This window comes from Mus musculus, chromosome 4 (genome assembly GCF_000001635.26).
Source record: "Mus musculus strain C57BL/6J chromosome 4, GRCm38.p6 C57BL/6J".
Classification (NCBI taxonomy): Eukaryota; Metazoa; Chordata; class Mammalia; order Rodentia; family Muridae; genus Mus; species Mus musculus.
In genome coordinates this window covers 148,116,524-148,128,499 of record NC_000070.6, presented here as the reverse complement: position 1 = coordinate 148,128,499, position 11,976 = coordinate 148,116,524, and the positions used below count along the sequence as shown (strand labels likewise).

General features: G+C 49.0%; 1 protein-coding gene across 2 annotated transcripts in view; it reads left to right on the top strand.

The window, feature by feature from the left end:
• The window catches only part of Draxin (dorsal inhibitory axon guidance protein), a 32,703-nt gene that overhangs the window by 2,640 nt on the left and 18,087 nt on the right, over positions 1–11,976 (top strand). The window lies entirely within an intron of this gene.

The following is an 11,976-nucleotide window of genomic DNA, read 5'->3' as shown; positions in this document are numbered from 1 at the left end:
CCCTACACGGGAGCTGGCTCTCCTTTCAGTGTGGTCCTAGAGCCTGGCACCCACTAAGTGTGATACACACACCCATCTGTCCTTAGTCAACAGGATAGAGATTAATGGAGGACTGCAGGCTGTAGCTTCCCCCTGCATTCTGCTGGGTCCTCTGGGTCCTGCTGGGTCCTGCTGGCCAGACTAGAGGCAGAGCTGGCTCCAGGGCAAGGACTTTGTTTGGAGACAGAGCAAGTGGCTGGGAAGTCCCTGTGTTTCTGGAGCTGGGCTGGGCTCTGGAAAATAGGCCTGTTCTCCTTTTGTGCCTGATCACAGGAGAGAGATTCACCAGGCAGCCTGCCTTTGCATCCCAACTGGCCATCATTAGCTACTATGCCAACTGGAGTAATGTAACAGAGGTAGGACAGGTTATACACCCAGACCTCCTCGACCCTTGAAAAAAGCGGAGACTTTCTCCAATAGTAGCCATGGACATGCATGGCTTCTGTTCCGGTCTGTTTGGCCAGGATCTGCCTCTGTCTTGTCTGGCCTCCTCCTTTGCTGGTCCCATCCCAAACCTTCCTCTATAGCTGTGGCCTAGGGACAGATCCACTTTCCTGAAAGGTCACTGGAGCCAAGTACTTGTTGCTCTGGGCAAGCTTTCTGGGTCTAGCTTTGACAACCCGTGCCATATCACGGCCCAGCATTCAGCATCTGGCACATTCCTGTGCTAGGGTGAGGGTAGGAGGATCTTGATGAGGATGGAGTGGATGAGGAGGATCTTTTAGATGCTATCTCTGTGCTGGATGCTGTGTTAAGACCCTAGTACATGTCGCTGATCCCTGATAATCACAGCAGTTGTATTGAAACTGCTTAAGAATGGTGGCTCAGTAGTTAGGAGTGCTTGTCGCTCTAGTGGAGGACCCATGTTTGATTCTCAGCACCCACCTAACAACTTACAACTGTCAGCTCCAGTCCCAGAGGATTGGAAGCACTCCTCTGACTTCAATGGGTACTGGGCACCAAGCATACATGTGGTGCACAAACATACAAGCAAGCAGAACACTAATAAACATCGGGTGTGGAGGTATGTGCCTTTAATCCTAGCACCTAGGAGGCAGAGGCAGGCAGATCTCTGTGTTCAAGGCCAGCCTGGTCTACACAGCAAGTTCAGGATGGCCAAAGCTATACATAGAAACCCTGTCTTGAAAAGCTAAAACCAACCAAGCAAAAACAAAACAAAACAAACAAACAAACAAAAACCCCTCCTCCACTTACACAAACAATGGGTGGGTGGGTGTAAGCAGGGTGTATGTGTGTTATGTGAGCAGGGTATGTGTCTATGTGTGTGTGCAGGGTGTGTGAAAGCAGGGTGTGTGTTATGTGTGCAAGGTGTGTGTTGTGTGTGCGGTGTGTGTGATGTATGTAGGATGTTATATGTTATGTGGGCAGAGTGTGTTTATGAGCAGGTGAGGTGTGTCTGTGTGCAGGGTGTGTGTATGTCATATGTACAGAGTGTGTGTGTACATGATGTGTGTGTGTGTGTGTGTGTGTGTGTGTAAGGTGTGTGTTATGTGTATAGGGTGTGTGTGAGAGCAGGGTGTGTGTGTAGAATCACTCAGGGCTAGTTATGAGCACAATAAACACAGACAAACCCACCTAAAAGGAAGCCAAAATTCATTTACCAGGACAATGACCCCTTTAGCCTAACCTGGAACTGTCAGAATGGTCCTGGTCCCCCATTGATCACCCTAGGAGAGCAGAAGGCTGCACACACTCAGAAACCTCCCATGCCCAGTCTACCCTGAGGCTCCCTCTCTTTCCCCTCCCCTCAGTGGAAGCAACAATATTACTGTTTCTATAAACCCTGCCTCCTTTGAATCTCACAATTCCCAGTGTGTTACAAGAGGAGAAAATAGAGGTTTCGAGTAGTTACGAGACTTGCCCAGACTCCTTTCACTGCGCTCAGTGAAGCTTGCCCAGGGCTCGTTTTGGTTTGCAATGTGTAAGTGTATGGTGTGTTTAACTTATTTTTCTCTTTGTCGGAGGCAAGATTCCTATCCTAGGCTGACTGACCTCAAGCTTGCTACGTAGCTGCAAGCAGGCGCTTAGAGATGCTATTCTTGGGGTACTCTCTCTCCTGTGAAAGGAGATGGAAGAGGGGAGAAGGGTTAGGCAATTCAACCCCATATTAACTCATCCTTAGTGTCTTTGTTGAAGTATAGAGATGCCTCATCAGAAATGGTTCCCACAAGAAACATTTTTTAGCTGGGCATGATAGCACAGGTCTTTAATTCCAGCCCTGGGAAGGCAGAGGCCTGCAGATGTCTGTGAGTTCAAGGATAGCCCAGTCTACGTAGCAAGTTCCTAGATTGTTAGAGCTACATAGTGATACTTTGTCTCAAAACAAGCAAACAAAACCGGGCGTGGTGTCGCATGCCTTTAATCCCAATTCAGGAGGCAGAGGCAGGCGGATTTCTGAGTTCGAGGCCAGACTAATCTACAAAGTGAGTTCCAGGACAGCCAGGGCTATACAGAGAAACCCTGTCTTGAACACCCCCCCTCCAAAAAAAAACAAAACAAGCAAACAAACAATCAAAAACCCAGCAGCAGCATCTGCCTGACAACCATGGGCCTGGATACAGTGTGGCTGCCAGAGAGCACAGTGTTTAAATAGAGAATCCTTCAGCAGAAAGGCTGAAGAGCAGGTAGTGGGACAAGAAACATAGCAGGGCTAGGGACCAGGAGAAGTAACTCTGCCCAGAGGCCCATCTTGTCCGTGGCTGTCAATTCTGAGGAGAGAAGTCAGTTTTTGGTTCCAGGATCCACAAAGGAGAAGTTGCAAGATGGCCTGCCATGGACTATGGGCTAGAACCCCTGACCCAGATCCAGTAAGTAAGAAAAATTGTCTCGTGGATCCAAGGCTGCTCACCCTGGTAGTCCCAGAGGAGACAGCGTCTAGGCTGGGTTCTGATGGGTGCTTTCAGGACTGGGTATAGCTCAACTGGTGAAATACTTGTCTATCATGATAAAGCAATGGGTTTGATCCCCAGCACCACACAAACCAGTTAATTACACCTGTAATCCTAGCACTCAGGAGGTGGAGGCAGGAGGATCAAAAGCTCAGAGCCATCCTTTGCTACATAAGGTTAGCCTTGGTTACATGAGACCCAGTCTCTAAAACAAAAACAGATGGTCATTTCCAGAGCTAGACTCTTCTTGGTCTCTGTGGGGTCTAAAGGGTCTTCCTAACAACCTTTAACAGTATACAATTGCTTCAAATTTCTTCCAAGCCTAAAAAGGCTCGTGTTTTCACTGGGGGAGGGGCATTTGAGCATCTGAGATATATCCCAGGGGAACTGCCAGCAGCAGGACTCTCCTTGTCCCGGTACTTTACTGTGATAACCTGAACTCTGTTCTGAAGATCCCCTGACATGGGCAGCAGCCCTAACAAGGCCTGGTCTCCAAGTGCCATCCCATAGCCAAGTCCGTAAATGTCTCACTTGTGCCAGAGATCATCAGCCACTGGGAACAGGAGCAGAGAGCAAAGTGGACCGACTCCTTGAAGACCTGGAGAGAGGGAGCAACAGACATAGGCTGTCAGAGTTGGAGTTCTGGGTCTCTCCTTGTAACCTTCACAAGTTATCCTTTGAGCCCATGCAAGGGTGTTCCCCCCCCCCAAGCTCCCAGGGGAGTGTATCTATTACCTCCCCCTCTAGGGAACTGGCAGTCAGGACAGACAGATGACGACATGCCTCACTTCAGATCGTGAATTCCCAAGCTCCCTTGCAGACAGGACTCTGGGTACCGTGACACCCATTCTCCCAAGCTCTTTTTGTACTGATGTCATGAGGATGGAGGCCAGGGACTCTTGGCACATGTTAAGCAAGCACTGAGCACAACCCCAGACCCCGTAGGGATGGGGGCACACGCCGTGGTGTGCCTGTGTAGTTCAAAAGAAACTTTTATGGAATTGGTTCTCTCCCCTCTGTTTTTTGTTTGCTGTTTTGTTTTGTTTTGTTTTGTTTTGTTTAAGGACAAAGTCTTACTCTGTATCTTAGAACTCTAGCTCTGTCTAGGTCTACCCTGGAACTCACTATGAAAACCAGGCTGCCCTCCAACTCACTGAGAGATCCTTCTGCCTCCTAGGTGCTCGCGTTATAAAAACACCACCATCCCTAGCTCCAAAAATCTTTGGAGCAATGCAAATCTTTGAAATCTAACCTGGGATCCCAATAATGTGCAGAAAACCAACAAAAGTGATATTTTAATAAGCAGTAAGCACCTGCACTCACCAGTAACTCATTGCTGAAAAGATGATTCACCCTGACTTAGCTAAGCACACACAACTGAAAACCCTGCATTCAGGCTTCAGCCTCACTGAGCAGCATCCTGTGCAGCATCCTGTGCAGCATCCTGTGCAGCTATGGCTCTGCACAGCTTTAGAATGTCTACTTCAGGTGAATCAGCAGGGCCAAACCCAGAGGCAGGGGCCAATGCGGAGGCCATAGAGGAGTGCTACTTACTGGCTTGCTCCAATGGTTTCTTAGAGAACTCAGGAATACCAGCCTAGGGGTGAGCCCACTCACAATTGGCTGGGCCCTCCCACATCAATCAGTAATTAAGAAAATGCCCCCACAGCCTTGCCTACAGCATCTGATGGGAGCATTTTCTGAACTGAGGGTCCCTCCTTTCAGATAACTCTAGCCTGTGTCAAGTTGACATAAATTGGCCAGCAGCAGGCATGAACTCAGCCTGGCTTCACATTGTCCTCCGTGCCAGAGTGCCCTGGAGCTAGTGCTAGAATTCTCTGTGGGTACCCCACAGCGTTCCTCGGAGAACCAGAAGAAAAAAACCCAGGTCATGGTGAGTGTCCCTTGTGTTTAAACCGGATAAAGGGCCTGGACACATGGCTCAGTGGGTACAATGCTTGCAATACATGAAGCTCTGGTTCCATCCCCAGAACCACAGAAAACCAGGTGTGGGGGTATACCCCAGGAACCCCAGAACTCTCTGTGGGGAGTGGAGACAATAGGATCAAGAGTTCAAGGTTATCCTTGGCTACCTGATGCCAACCTGGACTACGTTAAACATTAAACTCTGTTTCAGCTGGGCGTGGTAGTGTACACCTTTAATCACAGCACTGGGGAGACAGGAGGCAGGTGGATCCCCAAGTTCTAGGCCAGCCTGGTCTGCAGAGAGAGTTTCCAGGGCAGCTAGGACTACACAAAGAAACTCTGTCTTGGGATCTCTCTCTCTCTCTCTCTCTCACACACACACACACACTCACACACACACACACACACACTTAGTAGATACCTCATTGAGAACATTTATCATTTTGTATTTGTTTTTTTTAATAGATTAAATTTCTAAATTAAATTCATACATTTTCTAGTGCTGGGGCATGAAACAGGGCCTCGTGAGAAGTGGGTAGGCCAGAAGTCTACCACCGAGCTCCATCCCCGGTACTATATTCCTACAATCTTTAAAACCCAATTGTTTGGGTGTGGTGCCACGCCCATTTAATTCCGGCACTTGTGAGGCCAAGGCAGGCAAATCTCTGAGCTAGAGGCCAACCTGGCCTAGGAGTTTCAGGGAAACCAGGCCTACATAATGAGACCCTATTTCAATTACCACCACCCCATCCCCCATCCAATAAACAGACTAACCAGCAAACAGAAAACCCACCTAATTAGACTCAGATGCTTCTGAGTTTTTAAAGTATTTGCATCAGGAGGAGTAGGAGGCTGGGGTTAGGGACCTGGTGTTGCATCAAGGTCTCTGAGTGAACTTGGATCAAGCCACCCAGTCTTTAGACCCAGCAGAGCAGCCCTTCCCACAAGATGCTCCAGCCAGCATCTACCCCAGCCCACCGTGCAACCAGTGGGCAGAGCCAGTCAGCGAGGCAGGAATGCAGGCTCCGCAGCTGTTGTGGGAGGCCAGGTGGTCAGACTCCACAGTTGTCTGCCAGGCTTGTTATTGCTGCGGGAGTCTCCCCCCCCCCCCCCACCAGTGCTGTGTGCCCTATCCCATGCAGGGCTGTTGGTGGGAGAGGTTTCAGGAATTAAGCTTGCTTCAGCTGGTTGGATGCCTCATTTGCATATGACACTGCCTCCTGCTGCCTCCTGGATGGAGACTGGCTACTAGACAACTCTCTCCCCACTGTGCCAGGCAAGACAGAGCCCGAATTCAAGCCCCCCTTTCCCCTTCCTCCTCCCCTCCCACTTCTTCCTCAGGTTCATGTTTTTCCTTGCCAATTTCTGGCTCTCACTTCTCAGCAGGACCCCTGCGCTCACCAGTAGAGATACTGGTCACAGCAAATACAGGGAAGAATGACATCAGACAGATAATCCTCAGCACTGAACATAAGCACTATGATAAGCACTATGTCCCCTGTGCACAGGGAACCCAAGAGCCCAGGCCAGGAACTGTGTTTTATTGTCTGAGGGCCTCAGTCTCTTCTTACATTCATTTTTGTTTTTATTGTTTTGAGACAGAGTCTCTCACTCTTAGCTCAGGCTGCCCAGAATTCACTATCTAGCCTAGGCTGTTTTCAAACCAATGGTAATCTTTCCGCCTCGGTTTCCCAAATGCTGGGGTTGGCCAGTATGAGCCACCATGCCCTCCTGGCTGGTATCCTCATTTTTTAAATGTGGAGATGGCGCCAAGCAGTTGAGGGGTTTAAACACCACAGAGTGGATCACTCTCATATCTGATTTGATTTTGAGGATTCGCTGCTAGGCCTCACTGGAGACTGGGTCATCCTTGGGGACCATCCTCACTGTGGGAAGGAACAGTTCTGAGCCAGTCTCAGACTTTGGGAACAAGCCACACAGGGCTAGAGGAGGGGAGCACCTGCCTTGCTTTGTGCGCAAATGCTTGGCACTTTGTGACACAGCCTCCAACTGGCTTTCAGAGTGACAGGAATGGATTGGAGCCCATCTTCACTGGGGATCCTTGGCACCGTTTCTGTGGTGGCCCATGTTTCCCAAGTGGCTCTCTGCCAGGCTGGCATCCTGACTGCTGGACTATGCCAAGATATTCTTACAAATCCCTGGAGTTTGGAGAGGGGGCTCTGTGAAGTCTGCCAGCTCCTGTGCACACACATGCACGTGCATGCACACACACGCACCAGATTTACATACATCCACAAACCTGGTCACCAGTACTTATGCATACAGAATCCTAGATGTCCTGCAGGGCTGAGGGTGGCTTAGGCGCCCTTAGGAGATACCAGCATGAAGAGCTATCATCATGCGTGGGGGAGCACCAGTATGGAGGAGGAGCACTTGGGGGAGCACTAGAATGGAGGAGGAACATCAGCGGAAGGGAACATTACACTCAGTACCTTGGGCGAATTATTGAGGTGGGGCTGACTGAGGCCTTACAAAGGAAGGGGCATTTGGAACGGATGGGTTTGTCAAAGAAAGATGGTGTGGAGGGGAGACATGGTTCCAAGCAAGAGGGAGTGTCTGAAGTGTCCCCACAGGCTTCGAAGGGGAGAAAGCAAGGCACCAAGGGTATGCTGGGCCTATGTTACACAAAGCTTTCGAATGTTAAAGTGAAGAGATGGGTTAAGTGGGAAGATAAGGGAGCCATGAACAGTCTTTAGTAGTTGAAAGTCATTGTGGGAGGTCCTGGCGACTATGCTCAGGGACAGGGGCAGGATGGGGCTGTTAAGGTCTGAGAAGAGGGTGGGTCCGTGTGGGTGTGTTGGCATGGTGCATTGAAGTCCTGCCTTCTGCCCAGCCTGGCTGCGTGTGTGTGTGTGTGTGTGTGTGTGTGTGATTAATCCGGAGAAAAGGGAGGGAAGGAACAGGAAACCGTTGTTGAGTCGGGGTTCCCACATGCAACGGATGAGCCCACACCACACAGAACGTGACAACGGGATGCTTGCCAGTGGGAACAGGAGGGTGGCTTGCCTGGAGCTTTTCATATATGGGTGGGTTTGGGTTGTTGTTGTTGTTTTTTTTTTAAGATTTGTTTTCTATCTCTTTAATTTTTATTTATGTGTTTGTCTGCATGCATGTTTCTACATCATGTTTCTACATCATGCATACACAGTCGCCCATGGAGGTCAGAAAAGTGCATGGCACTCCCTGATACTGGTCTTATGAGCTGCCGTGTGTGTGTGTGTGTGTGTGTGTGTGTGTGTGTGTGCCGTGTGTGTGTGTGTGTGTGTGCTGGGAACTGAGCCCCGATCCTCTGTAAGAGCAACAAATGCTCCCAGCCCTGTCTTTTTCTTTTTTTAAAAAAAATGTGTTATATTTGTTTAGTGTGTGTGTGTATGTGTGTATGTATGAGAGAGAGAGAGAGAGAGAGAGAGAGAGAGAGAGAGAGAGAGAGAGAGAGAGAGAGATGGTAGGGGACAGGGGACATAGTACTCAAATACAGGTCAAAGAACAACTTGCAGAAATCAGTTCTCTCCTTCCAACATGTGCATCACAGGGGTTGAACTCAGGCCATCAGGCCCTTTTACCTGTTAAGCCATCTCTTAGGCCCTGTTTTTTAATCTCTCTCTCTCTCTTTTTAAAAAGATGTATTTATTTATTTTATGTATATGAGTACACTATAGCTGTACAGATGGTTGTGAACCTTTATGTGGTTGTTGGGAATTGAATTTTAGGACCTCTGCTCGCGCCGGTGAGTCCCACTTGCTCTGGTAGGTCAGCCCTGCTCGCGCCGGTCAACTCTGCTCCCTCAGTCCCTGCTTGCTCCAGTCCAAAGGTTTATTTATTATTATACATAAGTACACTGTAGCTGTCTTCAGACGCACCAGCAGAGGGCGTCAGATCTCATTACAGGTGGTTGTGAGCTACCATGTGGTTGTTGGGATTTGAACTCAGGACCTTCAGAAGAGCAGTCAGTGCTGAGCCATCTCGCTAGCCCCCATTAATTTCTCTTTAAAAGAGCTCTCTCTCTCTCTCCCCTTTCTCTGCCCCCTCCCCCACCAACTCCCTACATAACCAAGGATGGCCTCAAACTCCTGAACCTCCTGTCTCTACCACCTGAGTCCTGGGATTACAGGTGTGCACCACTACACACCAGTCTATGCAGGGCTGAGGATCAAACATGGGGGGGGGTGTTGTACATGCTAGGAAATCTCTCTATCAAACTATCTTCCCAGCCTTGATGGTGGATGTTGTTTTAAAACAAAAATCAATGAAGACTCAGGAGCTGGCTGCTGTGGTGAAAGCCTGTTAGCTGAGAGAGGCAGAGAACGCACCCAACTAACTTCCCCACTCCATCTATTTCCCAGTAGGAAAAAGCTCTTTCTCCTTACCATGCCACCTGCCTTAAATACCTTCAACTCAATATCCCTCCTTTTCTACTTCCTATGTCCACTTCCTCTTGACCTATCGTTGACTTTATTTAACTCCTGTTTACAGAAAGCTCTTTGGATTAAAGGTGAGTGTTAGGCTTAGCCACACCATGACAAAGTTTTTTCCAGTTTCTAATTTTAGGGTTCACAATGTGATCAAGCATCCTGAGACAGGGGATGGGCTTTCTCACTTGATTCTGCAAGGGAAGAGCTGTTCTCCAAGACCACACCCAGGCTGATAGGGAAGCTCTGAGGGTCACTGACTTTGTGACTCCATGGGGACAGCAAGCTGGCTTCAAAGCACCTCAGGTCTTGATCTCAAGATAGCAGAGGAAACAGGAAGCCAGGAGATCTGGTGACATTCATCTAGTCAGTGGCTCTGAGAGGAGCCCAGGGCCCCAGGTGAAGAGGAGCGTGGAGAGAAATGTGGTTCTTTCTTAGCCTTGTGGGTCAGCGAGGTGGTGACTCCAAGGCTGGGCATGGCAGCCCCTGCTTCCAGTTGTTAAAGACCAGCCTGACTGAGGTGGTCCTGAGGGCTTCAGAAGCTGGGCCAGCTAGAGTGAGGGATGCTGGGAACCAGGGAATCTTCCAGACCTAATTATAAAGCCACAAATCACAAAGAAATGGTGGTATCAGCACCTTGGGGACCCTAATGGAATCCTGTGCCATAAAAATTCAATCAGCCAGCTGACCTGGTATGAGCCTGGCCAGGGCAGTGAAGCTGGGGTGGATACGATTGCTACAGGCAGGAGGGTCCTCAGGGACTGGCAGACATGTCCCATCCACCCGCTACATCCAGGCCCTCTGAAACAGTCCTCTGGACCCACTGGGCTCAGCCTCATGCTTGGGCACTGAATCTCCAAGAGGCTCTGCTTTGCCTAAGATGGGTACGAGAACAGGTTGGCTTGCTCTACTCTGTGTGTATGTGGCAGAGGGGGGATGGTCAGAGTCATTTCTGCACAGCCATTCCCAAAGCCCTCAGCTCCATGGGACAATGCCGGAACCTCTGGAGACTCTCAAAGCTCATGGGAACTGACAAACAGATGCATGCTTGTCATCCTAGCACTATAGAGGCAGAGGCAGGCAGGCAAGAGAAGCAGAGATTCCAAGTCTCCTTTCATTATATAATGGGTTCCAACCTGGGCACCATGAGATTCTATCAAAGGTGGGGAGAGTGGATAATAGGGACAATGACAGAGCTAAGCCACTCTGGACAGCCACATGAGGCCCAGAGGGCAGACACTTGCTCATAAGGTGTAACTCACCATCCTGCAACTGTCTCCTACATCAGGAATATGGGGGAAATGACAGGAGTCACCATAGAGAGGTGCTAAGGAAATAGAGCACTCCAGTTTCTGGATGTGAGATACAGGTCAAATCTCAGCAGCAAGGGGTATGTTCTGGGCTCTAAGAAGCTCAGCTGTGTCTCAGAGGGCTTGGCTAAGGGCAAAGGCAGAGAAAGGACATCTAGACTAGTCTGGAAGCCAAAGATCCTCAGCCTCAGGTGATTTAAAATTTTTATTTTATTTTATGTGTATGGCTGTTTTGCCTGCATGTGTGTCTGGGCACTGTGTGCATGCAGTACCCAAGGAGACCAGAAGAGGGCGATAGCTCTTCAGAACTGGAATTATAGATGGTTGTGAATGGCCATGTGGGTGCTGAGAACAAAGCAGCAAGTGTCCTTAACCACTGAGCCATCTTCCCAGCCCTGTAAGGACTATCCTTTGTGGAGGAACCGAACTCTGAATCGTGGTGTGGGTGTGCCCACCTGCTCTCTTGGCCTCCTCCTATCAGAAATCGTTCACATCACCCCGTTTTGACATGTTGAAATGACCGCAGCAGCACTTGGTGATTCACACCTATCATCCCAGCATGCAGGATCCTGAAGCAGATGGAGCAGCATGAATTCAAGGCCGGCATGATCCTGTCTCAAAATAATAATAATAATAATAATAATAATAATAATAATAATAATATGGTTTAAAGGAAGAAAGAAAGACAGACAGACAGACAGACAGACAGACAGACAGAAAGAAAGAAAGAAAGAAAGAAAGAAAGAAAGAAAGAAAGAAAGAAAGAAAGAGCCAGATGTGGTGCTGTATTCCTTCAATCCCAGTACTCAGGAGGCAGAGGAAGGTGAATCTCTGTGAGTTTGAGACCAGCCTTGCCTATATAACAAGTTCTAGGTCCACACAGAAAGACCTTGTCTCAAGGAGGGGAACAGAAGCTGGAGAGATGGTTCTCTTAGGTTAAGAGTGCTTGTTGTTTGACGCTCTTGTAAAAGACCTGAATTTGGTTCCCAGCACCCATCCATATCAGGCTGCTCAGAACCCAGCTCCAGGGGATCCAGTGCCCTCTTCTGGCCTCCCCAGGTATTGCATTTACGTGACATCATTAACAATTTAAAAAGAGAGAAAAAAATAGGTAAAGGAATTTGCTGTGAAGCTGGAGTGTGGTACTTGACCCACGGAGAGAACTGACTTCTGCATGCACACACACCATACATAACAAATAAATGTATGTAAGCGAATGAATTTTTTAATCTTCCCCCAAAAGGGAAGAAGCTGGGCACGGTGGTTCATGCCTGCAATTCTGATGCTTGAGGGATGGAGGCGGGAGGAACAGTTCTCCTCCTGCTATTCCGGGCTACACGGGCTACACGAGACTGTCTCAAA